At 42.8% G+C, this 18,108-nt stretch overlaps 1 protein-coding gene across 6 annotated transcripts in view; it reads left to right on the top strand.

Moving 5' to 3' along the window:
* RALYL (RALY RNA binding protein like) overlaps positions 1–18,108 on the top strand; it is a 589,572-nt gene that overhangs the window by 173,265 nt on the left and 398,199 nt on the right. For all 6 annotated transcript variants that reach the window (XM_083187344.1, XM_083187345.1, XM_083187340.1 and 3 more), the window contains one exon: positions 4,821–4,906. The gene's annotated coding sequence lies outside the window, so the exon portion shown is untranslated. The remainder of the gene's footprint in view (positions 1–4,820; positions 4,907–18,108) is intronic.

The raw sequence follows: 18,108 nt of genomic DNA on the forward strand, positions 1-18,108 counted from the left end.
TAAAATCACCACCCCCCCGCCTTTATCGACGGGTTTAATTATGATGTCACTGTTATTCTCCAAAGCTTTAAGTGCTAATCGTTCTTTATTGGTCAGATTATGTTTGTGGGCTGGTAGGTTGTTTTTCAAAGAGAGGATTTCCTCATTTACGATTTTCTGAAAGGTATTAACAAAGCATCCTTTGATATAACTAGGGTTGAATGTAGATTTCTTTTTAAATGAATTGGGGGTTTGGGTTTCTATATCTGTTGACTCTTTTGATGAAAATAACTTTTTTAAGGTCAGTTTCCTTATAAACTTTTCTACATCGATATATAAATCGAAAAAGTTTATAAGGAAACTTCATTGACCCTCAGACTCCAACACCTTCATTGACCCAAATAGTAACCACCTCAAACGGTGGCTTACCAACGTTCCTAAGAGTCAATTCATTCGGCTTAAACGAAACTGCTCAAAAAAGGAGTCTTTTAATGAAAGTAGTATGGTAATGAAAAGGAAATTCCTCAATAAAGGTTATAAGAATAAATTACTAGAGGATGCCATAGAGGAAGTAGAAAAACTACCTAGACATGAGTTATTGGCACCTAAATTACCCATGAAACGGGATAAAATGAATTCAGAAATACCCATCATTTTACAATATTCAAGTCATCATAAACACATTGAACACATTTTTTATAAAAACTGGAACCTGCTTTTAAAAGATCCCATCCTAAACACCATCCTACCAGATAAACCAAGGTTTATTTATCGGAGAGCTCCCACAGTAAGAGATAGGATTGTATCCAGTGCATTTATTATCAAGCCTATTGGTGGCGTAATTAGAAGCCAAGGCTTTCATAGGTGGAGAGGACCTGTGCTGACTACATCTGTAAATACAAAAGAAGGTGTTTCACATACAGCGCTCAATGTAACCATAGAAATAATATTAAATATCACCATAAAATTCCACAGATTTCCTTGATGGAAAGCTCAATCAGGATAGGCTTGATATCTGAAATCACATCTACCTAGCCTCACAATTTATTGTGGGCAGGTAGAGAAATAAAGAGCAAACATAGTGCAGATTAACCTTTTAATAAAGATATTTTTATTTTTTGTCCGCACTTACTCAGTAGAGACTTTTTAAACAGCGTAGGATATCAAAAACCCAGACAAGACAGCTCACATTCAGTTGAGTACAGCTTTCCAAAGTAAGCAGCCAGATATCAAGCCTATCCTGATTGAGCTTTCCATCAAGGAAATCTGAGGAATTTTATGGTAATATTTAATCTTATTTCTATGGTTTCATTGAGCGCTGTATGTGAAACACCTTCTTTTGTATTTGCTGTATCCCCTGTGGGTGTATTTTGGATGTTACACTCCTTGGTGAATTCACATTAGCTGCACATTGTTTTAATTGCGCACCACTGTTGGCACTATCTACTTCTTGCTTACATCTGTACCCTTGGAATTGCCTGGTTAGCGGTGGGTGGCCACGCACCGTTTCTTCAGGTAATCCTTCAACCTACCAACTTGGGGGCAGTTTGTTTCGATGCACCCATTTTTTATGTCACCTTAAATAAAACTTTGTTATTGAGTCCATTTGCACTCTCCTCCTTTCTTTGGGACCACTGGGAACGTTTGAGCGCCATCTGACCTGAAAGGGACACAGAGACAGCCAGTGGACCAAAAGATACCTTGATAGGAGAGGCATTATATTCGTACATGTGAGTACGGTACGCACCGACTCTTTTGGATTGTTTGAGCACCGTGGTGTCCCAGAAAAATCTAAAGATACCTTGATGTGACTGCATAACAATCACTTTGAGTGAGTGAGGGTACGGGATCTCCTATATACCTAGGAACTCACCACCCCATTCCCCTTCATATATGTTTTGACATTAAGACATTACACTAATATATGTCTTTTTTTTCATTTTTATATCCAATACATATGAGACATATATTGGTCTCATATATAGGGAGATAAAACAAGGGTTCCAGCGCCCATTTTACAGTGTTTTTTTCCAAAGAAAATCGACTACTAGAGGATTCCGGTATTCCTCACCTTCCATTGTACGGCAGCAGGACCCTGGCTTTGCGCCTTGGGACTATACCATCTTTTTTCCAGTATAATAATAAGCAAGTCCAGAGGCATAACCCTAAGGCAAAGGGGTTTGCAATATATTGATTACAAAATGGCCCCTATGTACCACTCAAAGGTGAAAAACACTTGTAACCTTGAAAGGGAAGGTGTTTTCTCTCAGCCTCAAGTCCCATAACAGCTGCACCCCCCTGCGGGGATGGATCATAGGATAGACAATAGGAAGGTTGGCAGTCATTAGGTCGACCACTGAAGGTCAACATGCACGAAGGTCGACATGACTAAAGGTCGACATGGGGTTAGGTCAACAGGGTCATTATGCAGACACAAGCATTAGGACAGTCGTTCTCAATTCCTGTACTCGAGTATCACCAAACGGTCATGATTTGTGGACTTCATTAATCATGCAGGTGAGTTAATCTATGTATAATCTCAGTCGGTAATTACCCACCTGCTGCCATAGACTGTAATCTTCAAAACATCACCTGGTGGGGGTTATTGAGTGTTGCGGTTGAGATTGAAAAACACTGAGTGTTGTGAGGTCCAGAGTGAATGTTATTTATGGCGCTTGAAGTCAGTGTAATGCATACAGGGCTTAACACTGACTGAGTGGCATTTTAAATTTTCCCGTCCTACCCACCAACAAGCAGCGGCTTGCTTCATAAATACGACCCTTTGTATTTACTGTGGCTGTATGACACACAAATACTTTAATAACTACAGTATGGAATGTGATTTCTAGCTTTGGAATGCAACATTTGGGATATAAGTTGTCGAAGCTGAAACCATTATAGTTGCTGCTGACTTTGAAACATTCCAGATTTATTTTAAACTGAATTCTGGCTGTGAGAATGGAAGAGAAATATGAAATGACAATGCTTCCTACAGGCATATGGCATGACTGCAGCTATACATTTATAGGAATATATAACAATGCCATGCATGATGTTTAAAAGACTTACAGTATGTGAGATGTACTGTAGTATGTTATGCTGACTTAGAATGCCAGCATGGCCTGAATGTTGTCATTCAAAATGCCAATGACAACATAACGGCCATGTCAACATTTCCCTTGACATGGGGTAAATATGAACTAAAACACTTGAGCGTGTGTTTTTTAAACCAAAACACAATGATGGTATATAACTAGAGTTAACACAGGGCCTACAAACAACCCTAGTTTTAAAATGTTTTTTAGTTATACAGTACTTCATGTTTTTTGGAGGGTTACAAAAAACTGTTTCTTTAGTATTTAAAAATTAGGGTTTAAGTTCTATATCTAGGTGGAGATTCAACTGTTTTTTTTTTTTAAGGTACTTTATGTACTGTCAGACTGAGCTTTTCAATTGGGTTGGAGTGCCATGGGCAGGCCCAAATGTCTACATGGGAAATCTCTGTGTGGGCCCAAAAGCCTGGTGGCCCCTCCACCTCCATAGATCAAATTCCAGACTACTGTATGTACTTGAATTATACATTATACATATGTTACCTTTTACTTCACAGGACTATGGCATATTGCAAGACTGTTATTAATCTGGTACATTATCATGCATTAATAATTAATAATAGTTAGGCAAACCAATGTCATGGTTGGCCACACACTCTCTGGAGACTGACCAAACCTTTAACATAGGCCTCTGCCACTGCCTTCCCCAGTGTGCCATAATACAACACTGGTCACGGGTGCCGTCTTGACACACTATTGGCATCCAAACTGCTGTTTCAGTAATTTGTCCAATAGTTTAGATGGGTTTAGCCATGTAAAATATTTGGGTATCACAGGTATTAAGTTATGGCCATCTGCTGTAGTCACACTTCTTCAGGGAAACAATTGAATAGCTCTGTTGGGCACATACAGTATTAACTTTGAAAATACAATGGGACTATTCTAGGTTGGATCGCCTAAGCAATCCAACCCGCATTATGCATGATGGTGGGGCTCTGCCTGCGCGCAGAACCAGTCCTGCGATCACCACGTGGTACAGAAAATGCCACTGCCTAAATGTCAGGTACTGTAGAGGCGTTCGTGGGGAGGGCCAGGGTTTTTGAAATGGGGGTGTGTTGACCCCATTTTTCAGGAGTGGCAAGGCCGTGGACTCATGGTCATGATCTTCCTCTTGTTGCGCACTCAGGCAGGGGTGGTATTCACTTCCTCCCTAATTTGCATTGCTTAGGGATTGCATATGGCAAGCTGCTTCGAGAGGGCACTGTAGCCATAGTGACAAAAGCAGGGAAAATAAACAATCTTTAATGCAGTGGAAATATGTATACTTTATATTAGCATGTAAGTCGCTCGAGGAGTACAAAGGTTCTATTCATTGCCAAAATAATTTTAATGGGTTAATTACTTTAATTTTATTTCCCCAAAGATGTTCCAAATCAAAATTACAAGCTTAAGCAGCTCTAATAATGTATTCTCTGTAATAATGCCCTCTTCGCATTACCCTCATTACCTTCTATTCTTCATATTTTATGTATATACAATGCAGCAACGGCATTTGATGACCTTATTTGACTTCCGCTTCAGGGACATTACCCTTTGGTCCAATGATATTGTTCCATAGTACCTTTTCTGTGTTGTGTTACAAAGTATATTCTAGACCTTAAGTAACCTCTGATTAATCCCTTAGAAAAGTACTACATAGCAAATAAAAATATGCTAACATTGTTTTTATTATAAACAAATGATAACCCAGAATCATATTTCAGAATTGTTTTTTTTTTTTTTTTACAGGTTATTTGGAAAATACAATTAAACTGTTGTTGAATAAAACTGGATTCTCGAGTGAGGTGGTCGCAGTAACTGGGATTTCCAAAAAGGTAAGGGATGAACATATATTTATTATATAAAAGTAGTTAAGTAAATATCCTAATCATTGTTACCAGCTTAATGCTTAGCTGAAAGGTTATTCCATCAGCATATTTTTATTTACTGTTTCATGACACCTCTGTTAAATGTATTTTACCCCCTCCAGTAGTTCATCCCAGGTGCCCCAGGAGTTGAAATAGAAAGAGGTGCCCCCCCTCTCCAGTGGTTCTGGCTTGCACATGTGCTGACTTAACAGTGGCTCACCAATGACACCTCTGGGAGAATAAAGATCCCTCATCGCAGCTAATAGTGGGGATAGAGAATATTTATTTCCAATTGCTGGCTGAAAACAATAATTAATAGAACCTTTGAAGGGTTTTTTAATTTTTAATACAGCGCAAGATAAAATTGCGAGAGATAAAGTACCCGCCAATAAGCTTCCTTCTTACATATCACAAAAACATTGGGGCAGATGCATTAAGCCTGGAGAAGAGATAAACTGGAGATAAAGTGGAAATAAAGTGAAAGGAGATAAAGCACCAGCCAATCAACTCCCACCTGTCATTTTCAAACACAGTTCATTGGCTGGTGCTTTATCTCCTTTCACTTTATTCTCCAAGTTTTGATAACCCCCCTAAAAGTGTTATATCATTAATTAGTTAATTCCCTTAAAACATCTTCTATTCTCATTTTCTAAGACACATTAGAAGAGCTGTAGCTCACAATGTAAGCACTTTAATCTATTATCACCCATTCTGAGATTCTAGGGGGTTTATGAGTCAGCACTGACTGTAGCAAATCTCTATGAAATGAGTGGAGAGAGATCTGTTCAGCAGCCCCCTTTCTTAGGGCACCTTTGACAGATATAGCCGGACAGCCACTGGTTCCACTGTCTCTGCAAGTTATGCCACTGTACCCCTAGAATCTAGAAGAAAATGGACTATTACTTAAACATTTACTGAACTAAAGGTGTACTTTCAAATGTAAATGATTGAAATTTAATTTTATTTTCATAATTGATTAACTTATACAATGTCCTGCTTTTGGATGATGTAAAATAATTCAAAGCCAAAACTTTAAAGGCTATACCATTATGTATTTATATATTCAGAATGGTTTTCGCTACATTTTGGAGGTAGCATTGCATTATTTTCTTGTCAGGCATGTTTAGAGGTGAGTGGGTTGGGGACTGTAATGGTGGACCTCAAGAGGGTCTTCTGAGAATTGCTGACACAGAAACAGTTTATAAAAAGACAAAAAACTGATTAATAAAGACAAGCTGTGGTTCCAATCTTCTTCTCTGTAACACTAACAAAGGAAGAAAAATTTTTAGAATCAATTTTAAGATCAATATTCAAAATTGCATCTAATCATGTAAAATTGTTTAGCATCTATATAGTTTTGAAGCTGCAATAAGAAAACATGACAACAAAAAGGTGTGCTCCAAACAGTTATATAGCTGAGCATCCCAGGATGCAATTCCGACATGGAAGCTTGGCAGCCATTGGGTTAAGGCCAATTTATGATGTTAAAAATAACAGCCATACAGATATTGTACAGGGCTCTTTATTCGTCATAGCCAACCTGTAGTCTACATTCCTTAGAGGCAGCTATAGAGTGCAGGGCCGCCAAGAGAAATCCTGGGCCCCGGTACAAGAACTTCCTGGGGCCCCCATGGACGGAGCTCCCCGCACACTCTGCGGACCCGTTGTTACGCCACTGCTTCCAAGGTGGATACAGGGACAAAAATGTACACTGTAATGCCTATTACACATGTCACACACCCATTACATATTATACCACATGCCATAATGCTCATTACACGTTATGCCACACACCGTAATGATCATTGCATATTAGGGGGTTAACATGCTCATTGCCATGGGATTAACCTGCTCTGCCAGAGGTTAACATTCTCTGCCAGGGGTTAACATGCGCTTTGCCATGGGATTAACCTGCTCTGCCAGGGGTTAACATGCTCTGCCAGGCGTTACATGCTCTGCCAGGGGTTAACATTCTCTGCCAGGGAATAATATGCTCTTTGCCATGGGATTAACCTGCTCTGCCAGGGGTTACATGCTCTTTGCAAATGATTTACACATACCCTCCAACATGGCCCATTCCATTAGGTACAAAATGCTCTGTTCCTGGACTTCCCTGCCGGTGGCAGTTGCAGAGGTGGGGCTGCAACACAGTCCAAAATTCTAAAAGGGGAGCCACATATACTGCCACCCCAAACATCACTGTCCTGGACTCACTGGCAGTTAATGTGACCTCCCTCTTTGAATTTTTTACTGTGCTGGAGTCCAACCTCTGTAACTGCCACTGGCAGGGAAGTCCAGGAATAGAGTATTTTGTACCTAATGGAATTGTGCATGCTATTAACACAGCATGCACATTAATTCACAAGGTGGGATTTCACTATAATGGAGGGGCTTTCACCTGATTAAATCATACTGTATATTTAAGACATACAAATATAGACATATAAATATAGTGTTCACTCTAGGATTTTTTAGGGTAGGGTGCTGCCCACCAAGCTCCGCTCTCATACACTCGCAGCTGCAGAGGCGCTGGGGAACACCGGAGGGCTGAGAGGGGCAGGCCATTCAGCGCAGCAGGCAGCAGGAAGAGCTGCAGATAACAGTCCTGTCAGCGATGTGGTGGGTTCTGGAAAGGCGCATATTACAGCACAAAGTAAGGGCATATCACCTGAAGGTGTATATCACCTGAAGAAATTGCCGTAATAAAGGCAATGAAACATTGTCACAAGATGCTGCATTAAGTGATTTTTTTTTGGACAAGCTGCTAGGAGTGCCGCTCCTCACCCATCTATTGTACAATTTTCATGCACCCAGCACAGCAGCTTCAAAACAGAGAGAGCCAGAAACCCCCCCCCCCCTAACAAAGATATATATATATATATATATATATATATACAGTCTGTATTGTCTGGCACTCTGAAGATGAGGTTTACTGCCTGGTTGCCTTCCTAAGAAACCCCTATATATATATATATATATATATATATACACATATAGATTCTGATTCTCCGGCACTCTGGACCCCTCCCTGGGCAACTTGCTGGGGTGCCTTCCTCTGGGAGAACTAGTCCCTTACAGATAGCGGGCTGGTGGGGCGGCACTCACAGACTGCACATTAGGACTTGAAACGGTGTAACAAGTGCGTTTAATGATAATGTTTCGGGGAGCTAGTCCCCTTCATCAGATTGCTGACAGAATGATAAAAACAATAATAAATAGGGACACTTACCAATCCATGCCGGGCGCGTCGCGGTCCCGTATGCGCCGTCCGCCTCCGTCCAGCTCCTGTCACGTAGACTTCCGGCAGTTGGAGGCAGCCACCTCCAACACATCACTTCTGCCGGAAGTCTGCATGACAGGCGCTGGACGGAGATGGAAGGGGACTAGCTCCTCGAAACGTTATCATTAAATGCACTTGTTACACCGTTTCAAGTCCTTATGTGCAGTCTGTTAGTGCCGCCCCACCAGCCCGCTATATATATATATATATATATATATATATATATATATCCCACCAGCCCGCTATATATATATATATATATATATATATATATATATATACATATACATATATAGTCCAAACCGACTGCACACAAGGGTTATCCACAAATAAACTGCTCGTTTTCACGCCATCATAGCAGCTATGATGCATGAAAAGGAGCGGTTTATTTGTGGATAACCCTTGTGTGCAGTCGGTTTGGACATTGTATATCCAGGACACGCTGGGATGATATGCAACGGGTGCAAGCTGTGGATGCAAGCTTAGAGTGCCGGTTAACTGTCTTCCAAATATATACATATATATATATATATATATATATGTATATATATATATATATATAAAATATATATATATAATATATATATATATATATATATAAAATATATTTTATATATATATATATATATATAATATATATGTGTGTGTGTGTGTGTGTACATAAAATATTAATATTATATTGTCATTTATTTATGCAAATAAATCATAGCTACTAAGCCAGCCCAGGCAGAGGAGACAAATGCACTTACAATTGGCAGTTTATAGTGAGCTCAGCTGTAAGCTCCTTCGGGCCGGCTCCACTGTGACTGCACCTTCGCCTTCCTCCTGGTGCACGACTCCGGAGTCCCACCACCAGGGGCTGGCTGGCAACTTTTAGCCTGGGGGGAAAACATAAGAGAGTGGCCCATCACTCCGATAGAGGGCGGGATGCACCAAGCAGTAATGGTACATCCTGCCGCCCATCGTCACAATGCTCATCGCATATCTACTGACATACAGATGGGGCAGGCCTCTTCTTTGCTGGCAAATCCCCAGAACGTCAGCGCTGGCGATCCACCAGCAGCCTGCCTCACCATCTGATTGAGACGCGCGTGCGTCTCACGCGCACACGCGTCTCAATCTCAATTCCGGGGGAAGCGCCATCAGAAGGGGACGTGCGCGCCTCTCGTGCGTGTGCGTCCCCTTCTCACTATAGAGATGGCGCTGGTGGGGGATGGCGGCTGGCGTCGCCATCCCCTGCAAAGATGGGACCTGCCCCATCTGTATGCGATAAGCAACACAAAGTGATAAGCACTGGCAACTGTGATCCACAACATTGCCTGGACTCCCGGGTTTCTTACCTAGAAGTCCCCCTGCGCATGCGCACAGACCCAGGTGGCCACAGGGCTTCCTGGGAGGGATCCATTTTGAATCCCTCACACAGCAGTGCTGTGGGAGCAGCCCACCCCAGAAAGGGAAAACACATGTGGGAGAGAGATAGATAGCGAGAGAAAGAGAGGGGGGGGGGGGGGGGGGGAGATAGTGGGAGAGAGCACAGTGGAGGGGGAGATAGAAAGAGAGAGCGCAGGGAAGAGTGAGATAGTGAGAGTCTGAGAGAGAGCACTGGGTAGAATGCGATAGCAAGAGAGAGAGCGCAGGAGAGAGATAGCGTGAGAGCGCAGGGGAGACAGAAATAGAGAGAAAAAGCACAGGGTGGAAGATAGGGAGAGAGTCCACAGGGAAAGAGTGAAAGAGACAGCAGGGGAGAGAATGAGAGACCACAGGAGAGAAAGTGAAAGAGACAGCAGGGGAGATAGTAAAAGAGACAGCAGGGGAGATAGTAAAAGAGACAGCAGGGGAGAGGGAGAGAGACCACTAGGGATATAGTTAATGAGACAGCATGGGAGAGAGAGAGACAGCAGGAGAGATAATGAAAGAGACAGCAGTGTAGATGGAGAGAGTGAGAGAGACCACAGGGGAGTTAGTGAGAGACAGCAGGGATGAGGGAGAGAGTGGGAGGGACCGCAGGGAAGATATTGAAATAAACTGCAGCAGGGGAAAGGTAGAGGTAGACTGCAGGGGTCAGGGAGTAGTGGTACCTTGTAGTTACGATCTGCAGTTGATCACAGGTCCACTCCAGCCTTCTCCAGTCCATCCTGTGCGGTGTAGTAGGAGGAAGCAAGGACCAGAGGAGATCAGTAGAAGACAGGAAGAGAGTTGGGGGCGGGGCTACTGCAGAGCCCGGGCAGGAAGCTGAGCTGCTGGGGGCCTTAGGAGGGAACTCGTCCGGCTGTCAGAAGTTGAACTTGTCTGACTGACAGTCGGTGCTGCTGCTGCCCTGGCTTGGACACACAGTCACTGTCAGCCCAGCTCTGGCACACAGAGCTGACTGAGCTGCACAACAAGCAGGCTGCAGCAACCGGTCACACGCACAGGAGACCTGCAAGATGATGTAATCATCATCTTGCCAGAGTCTCTACACGGAAGCTCCGCAGCGGTGGAGCGCCGCGTCTGTACGCTGACTGCACTCACTTACAATGAAGTGAAGTGACAGTCAGCAAACAGTAAGCACCCGCTCCCCTCTCCTGCTTCGATCTACTGCCGCCCGCGCTCCCTCTACACAGAATCGCGCTGTGCAGCGGCAGCCGTTGCTAAAATAACAAAAAAAATAAAAGTGGTTTTTTTGTGTGTCCTCGGACCCGGGCCCCCTGATAGGCCCGGGCCCAGGTAAAATGTACCCGCCCCCCTCCCCTCTCGGCGGCCCTGATAGAGTGTTATGGACTGCACTGATGCTCACGTGGATACAGGCTATCACTCTCTAATACTGGCTTCTAGTGAATTGATAGACTGCATTATATAAAAAATTGAAAGCCTCCATTATGTGCAGATGACAAGTGCAATTTAAGCCGTTAGATAAAGCCCTGCTCTTGGGACATATTCTTATCTGTAACTATGTATTCACTTCAGATGCTCTAGAAGCTTTCCTTATCATCAAGAGTTTTCCAATTCAATTGAAGTGGGAATAGAGATCACACTTAACGTGTCACTGGGCAGACTGAGATTCTATGATATTATGTGGTGCCAGAGTATTAGTGGTAAAGGCCACAGATAAGTGCTAAAATTGGCTATCATCCCAAATAAATCTAAGCCATCAAACGCATTATTCCTCTCCAATACATTTAACGTAGTCTTTATCCATCAATGGTAGAACCCATATCAGATTTGCGCCAACAGGATTATGCTTCGCCAATAAATGCTAACCTGAAAAATCTAATCTATTGACATTATAAATATTTAATGCCAGATGCTCTTGCACTGTATAGAGTTTATTTTACTATTCAGCCAGTTCAAAACCAATAAATTGTTCTAGGTCTGGACGCAGCTGCCTTTTATGAGGTTGAAAGTCACTGGTAACCACTTTCATGCAATTACGATGTATTGTGAAGATCGTATTATATCTTGATTTAGTCTACAGATATTCTATGAATGATTCATTGTTATTACGAATCACATTTGCCTATTTGTTTTTGTGGCTTATTGTCTGTAGGGACAATTGGCAAACACTTTGAATTCTAAGTGAATGGCTGACTTATGCAATGGTACACTACGATCTTGTATTTGTAACACTCAGCTGTAGAAATGTTAGCTCCAGTTTGCTGACTGCAGTATACATAAATCATATGGAGAGTATTGCGGTTCGAATAATATTGCCAGCTCCTTGTGACCTTGTATGGGTAGTGAACTTGTTGTCACAGGTTGTACGTAAGTAAAGAGTGGCAGAAATTTCGGCAAATATGAATTTCATGGTGGAAAAGACAGTGTACAATTTGGTGATACAAGCTTTGAGTCACATTGCTCAGTGTGTAATGTATTTTTAAATTACACATTTTGCATTTAGTCGGATTTACAGTTTATAAATAGAGCTGGGACAACAGTGATGCCAATTCATTTTGCTCTGTGATGCAGTCTGAATTCCTAGTGGAGCAAAAGTGAATAGTAAATTAATTCTATGTGGAACACTTAGGGCCAATTTCTGTCTGAGAAAGAAGCATTTTGGAAAGGATGATCATGCATAAAAGTATAACATAGTCTGTCTCCCTCATTGTGTTAACGTGTGTATGCTTTATATATAAAAAAATAAATATTGTAGGTAAATAAATGGTGTCTTCATATTACTGATTAGAGATTAAATGATCCACACCGATTGCTGTCATTTTGCTTACTGTGTTTTATGAGATTAAACAGTTTCAGGTAACACTATTTTTAAATACAATGTGCTTGATGTGCAGTTGTGTGTCTATGCAAGGTTCCAGAATTGTGCACACGCAATTGTTGGTCATTACAGGAGTGTTGTTGGAACTATGGGCTATGCAGAGTCAGGGCAAAGCATGGATGCCTCTGTTTCTGAGTGTAACTTTTGTAGCTACTGTAGTATATGTTTTTGGAAAGATTTGGGGCAGCAGGGACGGTGTAATGGTTAGCATTACTGCCTAAGAGCGCTGAGGTCATGGGTTCAATACCCACCATGGCTCTAACTGTGCAGAGTTTGTATATTCCCCCCACTCCCACCACCACCACCTCTGGAGCTCGTGCCTTTGACTCCATGAAGCATCAGGGCAGACACAGCAACAACCCAACCCTGTGGGGAGGAGTTCAGCATGTAGTACTGTAGATTCCTATTAGAAGCTGCTGCTGCTCATCATACACAGAGCTGGAAACTCCTCCCCCTCTTGGGCTGCCAGTACATGGAGCGATGACAGCAATAGCTTCCAACAGGAAGCCATTCTGTGCAAATTGCCAGAGCTACAGTGCTTCCATGGGCTGCTGTCTGTGCAGCCCAGAAGCAATTCCTCTGCAGTGAGCATGCCAAGACTTCAGTGAGTCACTCAGTGTGATGCAGCTGAAGGAAGAGCAGAGAGGGGCATGGAAGTTGATTTTATTTTAATAATATTTGTATGTAGATCTTTATTAAGAGTGTAATTTTGTGTACTTTAATTAATATTAAAGTTATTAAAAGTGTGTATTTTGCTCTGTACCTGTGTTTGTGTGCATATGTGTACATCATTTATTTACAGTAAATGCATACAAACACTAGTTAAGCGCAAATCAAACTAATAACCTGCAAATAAATAATGACTGTTTGCAACGAGCAGTACCCAGGAAATTGCAGCCCCCCCTTAAGACTAAAGGCAGGAGCCGCCACTGTGTGTATATATATATATATTGGGGATCGTCACTACTATATATATATATATATATATATATATTTATATATATATATATATATATTTATATATATATATATATATATATATATATATATATAGAAGATGTCCTTACATAGTAGCCCAGAGGTAGTAAATAAGGTAGGCGGCACTCCAACGGATGAAAGTGACAAGAGGTATTTATTCAATAATCCATATCTTAAGCCAAGCCGACGTTTCGAGGCCTTGAGCCTCTTTTTCAGGGCGTGCAAATGGAAGGTAAAGTGCTGTGCAAACAAAAAAAAAAAAAAAGGTCTTTTTTTTTTTTTTTTTTTTTTTTTTTGTTTGCACAGCACTTTACCTTCCATTTGCACGCCCTGAAAAAGAGGCTCAAGGCCTCGAAACGTCGGCTTGGCTTAAGATATGGATTATTGAATAAATACCTCTTGTCACTTTCATCCGTTGGAGTGCCGCCTACCTTATTTACTACCTCTGGGCTACTAAGTAAGGACATCTTCTATTAATATTAGGAAGGCACCACGGGAATTTATAAAGTCAGCAGCAGTGCCGATCTACAGGACAAATATATATATATATATATATATATATATATATATATATATATATATAGGAGTAGGCAAAGAATAGCGCTAGTTATTTTCTATTCACTCCAGGGACCCCGCCGGCCGCCACCAGCTTTATACACAATGACAGCGTCGCAGGTACCCCCGTGGCATGGACATCATGCTCAGTCTCCGGGCTCCAAGTTCCTTCACTGTGTAGCAGGCTGCAAATGAAGGGTATAAATAAGGGGATATAAACAGTGCAAACAATATATATAAGGGAATGTCTATAAAGAAAAGGCATTCCATTTAAAGTGACAGTGCTCAAAAATGTAAACGATCTCACAGTTCTATGCTGCACATGATGCTAGGTATCCCATCAAGTCCATAATATAGTGCAACGTAAAAGACCCTGAATAAACTGTATTATATTGCAAATTATGCTGAAAAACATTTTATCCCATACACGGGCCCCAGGATCTCCCATTATAAAAAGCAGTTTAGGGACACCTTTTCATTTAAACCCTGAGGGTACATAGTGTCCAGATCATAAATTCAGCGGGTTTCTCGCTGAAGCAACAATTTGGTCCTGTCTCCTCCTCTGTTCAAAACCGGAATATGGTCCATAATCATATACTTGAGGTCTCTGAGCAGATGTTTAGCGTCTCTAAAGTGTATCGCCACCGGGTTTGCCTTCTAAGGCTTTTTTAATAGAGGACCTATGAGCGGCCATGCGCTCTTTAAACATTCTCGATGTTTGACCGATATAATAAAGATTGCACAGACACACTATAATGTACACCACGAACTTCGAGGTGCAGGTCACAGGGTGGCGAATTTTCAATTCAATGCCTTTATGCGGATGTTTGAATTTAGGTCCAGTTAAAAGAAAGTCACAGGTCGTGCATTTTATACATTTAAAACAGCCAGGTTTTCTATGCATTTGACCAGTACTCACTAGGGTAGCCTCGGTAATGTCATTTTTGCACAGCATGTTTTTCAAATTTCTCCCTCTCTTGTAACTGATCAAGGGATTCATGTTCTTGAATACAGGCAAGGTGGGGTCAGTTTTTATGATTGGCCATAGGGCCTTTGTAGCTCTAGGCAGCAACCCAATTGACAGGGTAAATTCAGACACTATATATATATATATATATATATATATATATATATATATATATATATATATATATATATATATATATATATATATATATATATATATGAAATTAATATGTATGAAAAATTCTGCACATTATTAAAATGTAAGTAGGGTATTTAAATTTTACTAACTGTATAATTAATGTTTCATTGCTCAGCGATACTTTACAGTATTTCATTGTAAATAATAAGTTCTTCATAATTTTATTGTCTCGCTTCTGAATTGGTAAATCACTTTCCTTTGTGGATTCTCTATATCCCCAAATTGAATTGCTGACTTTAAGCATCCTAATAAGTTACAAGAAGTAGTACATTATTGAACATATAATTTGTATGATTCCAAATAAAGGGAAATATACAGTGTATGTCAGGAATAGTTGAGTTTCATAGGAAAATTGTTGTGGCAGGTTTATGTACACGGTATACCACAATGATCACATAAAACACATTGGCCGTACAAGAGAGCAGGTGCTGAGTGGCACAATACCATGCAAAATGCCAAGGGACCTACTAGGTTGTGTGAACACTGGATCACAGCTTAGCAATATTTTGTTTCCAGTCTGATAATGATACCTCAAACAAAACTATTAAATTAGCTACTTTAGAATGATTGCTGTCTGTTACTCGGGCATTGTAAATTACAATTTCAGTGTGGGTAATTGCAAATACAGTAGGGTAACTAAGAAATTAGGTTAGACCCTCATGCCAAAGGGCACAGTGCATGCGTTCAGCCTATTGTATGCATGCACGATGCTACCCTGTATTAAAATCTTGCTACATTTTTATTGCTGGCCATAAGCAAATTGACAGGAAGCTGGCGTTTGGGGGTGGTAACAGGACATTTTTGGAGAGTGTCTGAGAAAACGCTGGCATGCACAGGCATTTGAGTGGAAAGACCTGTGATGTCAGCTCTGGCCCAGATGAGTGTTACACTGCTGTCCCGGACCCGCCGGGACAGACAGTGTAGACGAGTGCCGGGGGAGACGTCGGGGGCGTCGCGTAGCAACGCCCCTAGCTTCCGTCCCCACGGCATCGTCAGCAGGCATCGGGGCGTTGCTGGGCAACGTCCCCGAGCGTCTCCGTCGGCGTGCCGGCGCGCTGACGGCATGCGCCCGGCAGTGCAGCGCACGTCAGCGTCGGCGGGGATTTTGAATAAAGAGCCGGCGTCTGCCCAGGACAGGCGCCGGTTATAGCTTTTGCACCTCAGGGTCTCAAGTGTTCCTGGTTCCCACCTACCCGCTACTCCTGGTTCCTGTGCCCAGTCATCCTGCATCCTGTCGTTGATTCCCAGCCGTGTCCTCCGTTCTGTCTCCTGTGCTCCTGGTGTCCGTGTGTTGTCCTTTGTCCGTATCCTGGTTCCCGCTGCCTGTTGCCTCCTCGGTGCACAGATAAGTGGGGTCAACCCCCAGACAGCCCTTACTCGTATTTTGATATTGATGAAACACCTCTGTGTATTGTTACACCTGTTTGGAATAGTATTGTGTTACATCTTTGCGTATTGTTACGTCCACCCTGTTTTCTACGGAGCAAGGGTGACCTCGCCCTTCTTGGGTTAGTTAGTTATCCCCTTGTTCATCCTTGACATTGGTGGCGGCGTTGTCAACCCTTAAGACCTGGTGGCATCGGGGGCGGAGCCTGACTAACGGGCTCTGTCGAACGCGGCTATTATAGGCGAAGCCTAGCACAGCACGCGCCCGCCAATCTCATTCGGTGACAACGGAGTCAGGGTTGGCGAGGACACCCAGTTATCATAACATTATAACCGGCCAAACTATACTCTGGGACTGTTCGCTGCCCCTACAGCTCAGAGGTTCGGTAGTCGTGGTGAAACCCAATCATGGATCCGACACAACAGGCTGTTGCCCACTCTCTTGCAGGACAGATGCACACGCTGACGCAGAAATTGCAAGAGCTCACCCTACGGGTAAACTCACACGAGCAACGGTCACAGTCTAGCTCCTCCTCCGGTGGGGGTCTGGAGCCTAAGTTAAATCTCCCTGACCGTTTTTCAGGTGACCGGTCCCAGTTCTTTAATTTTAAACAGTCATGCAGGCTTTATTTCAAATTACGCCCAGTGTCTTCCGGTTCTGAGGCTCAACGGGTAGGAATGGTTATATCACTCCTGCAGGGAGATCCTCAGTCTTGGGCCTTTGGCCTTTCTGATGGTGCTGAGGCTCTCTCTTCAGTGGATGCATTTTTCTCAGCTATGGGGTTATTATATGATGACCCGGACCGGACGGCCTCGGCTGAGTCAAATCTTAGGGCCTTGCGTCAAGGGCAGGACACAGCTGAGGCATACTGTACTAAGTTCAGACGTTGGGCTATTGATTCTGGCTGGAACGACCCAGCGCTTCGTAGTCAGTTTCGGATTGGTCTATCCGAATCCCTTAAGGATGCATTAGTGCAGTACCCCACTCCCAAAGACATAGATGGGATCATGCAGTTAGCCATTAAGGTGGATAGGAGATTTCGGGAGCGGCAGAGAGAGTGACGGTCTGGAGTGCTGCCTTCCTCATCTGCAGACGAGTCTACCGAGGTACCCGGAGACGAGCCTATGCAATTGGGGGCCACTCGACTATCTTCCTCCGAAAAGAACCGCCGACGTCTCAAGGGCCTCTGTTTGTATTGTGGGGGTCCCGGTCACCTTGCTGTTGCTTGTCCGCTGAAGGCGGGAAAAGACAGGGCCTAAGTGATACTTGGGGGGTTCACTTGGGCCTGTCGAGCTTTTCTCCCTCAGATTCCGTATTGATTCAGGTATCAGTCTCTGTGACCGACCGTTCTTGGAACGGATCTGCCTTTGTGGATTGTGGGGCGGCCGGTAACTTCATTGATGAAGGCCTGGTGCAACGATTGGGCCTCATGCCCATACCCTTGGCCAATCACGTCTCTGTATGTGGGTTGGATGGGCGTCCACTGTCCAAAGGCGGTATATCTTTTAGGACTCCCTCCCTTTGTCTGTCGGTGGGGGCTCTTCACTCCGAA

The sequence above is a fragment of the Crinia signifera genome, chromosome 5 (genome assembly GCF_055691185.1).
Source record: "Crinia signifera chromosome 5, ASM5569118v1, whole genome shotgun sequence".
In the NCBI taxonomy this organism is placed as follows: domain Eukaryota; kingdom Metazoa; phylum Chordata; class Amphibia; order Anura; family Myobatrachidae; genus Crinia; species Crinia signifera.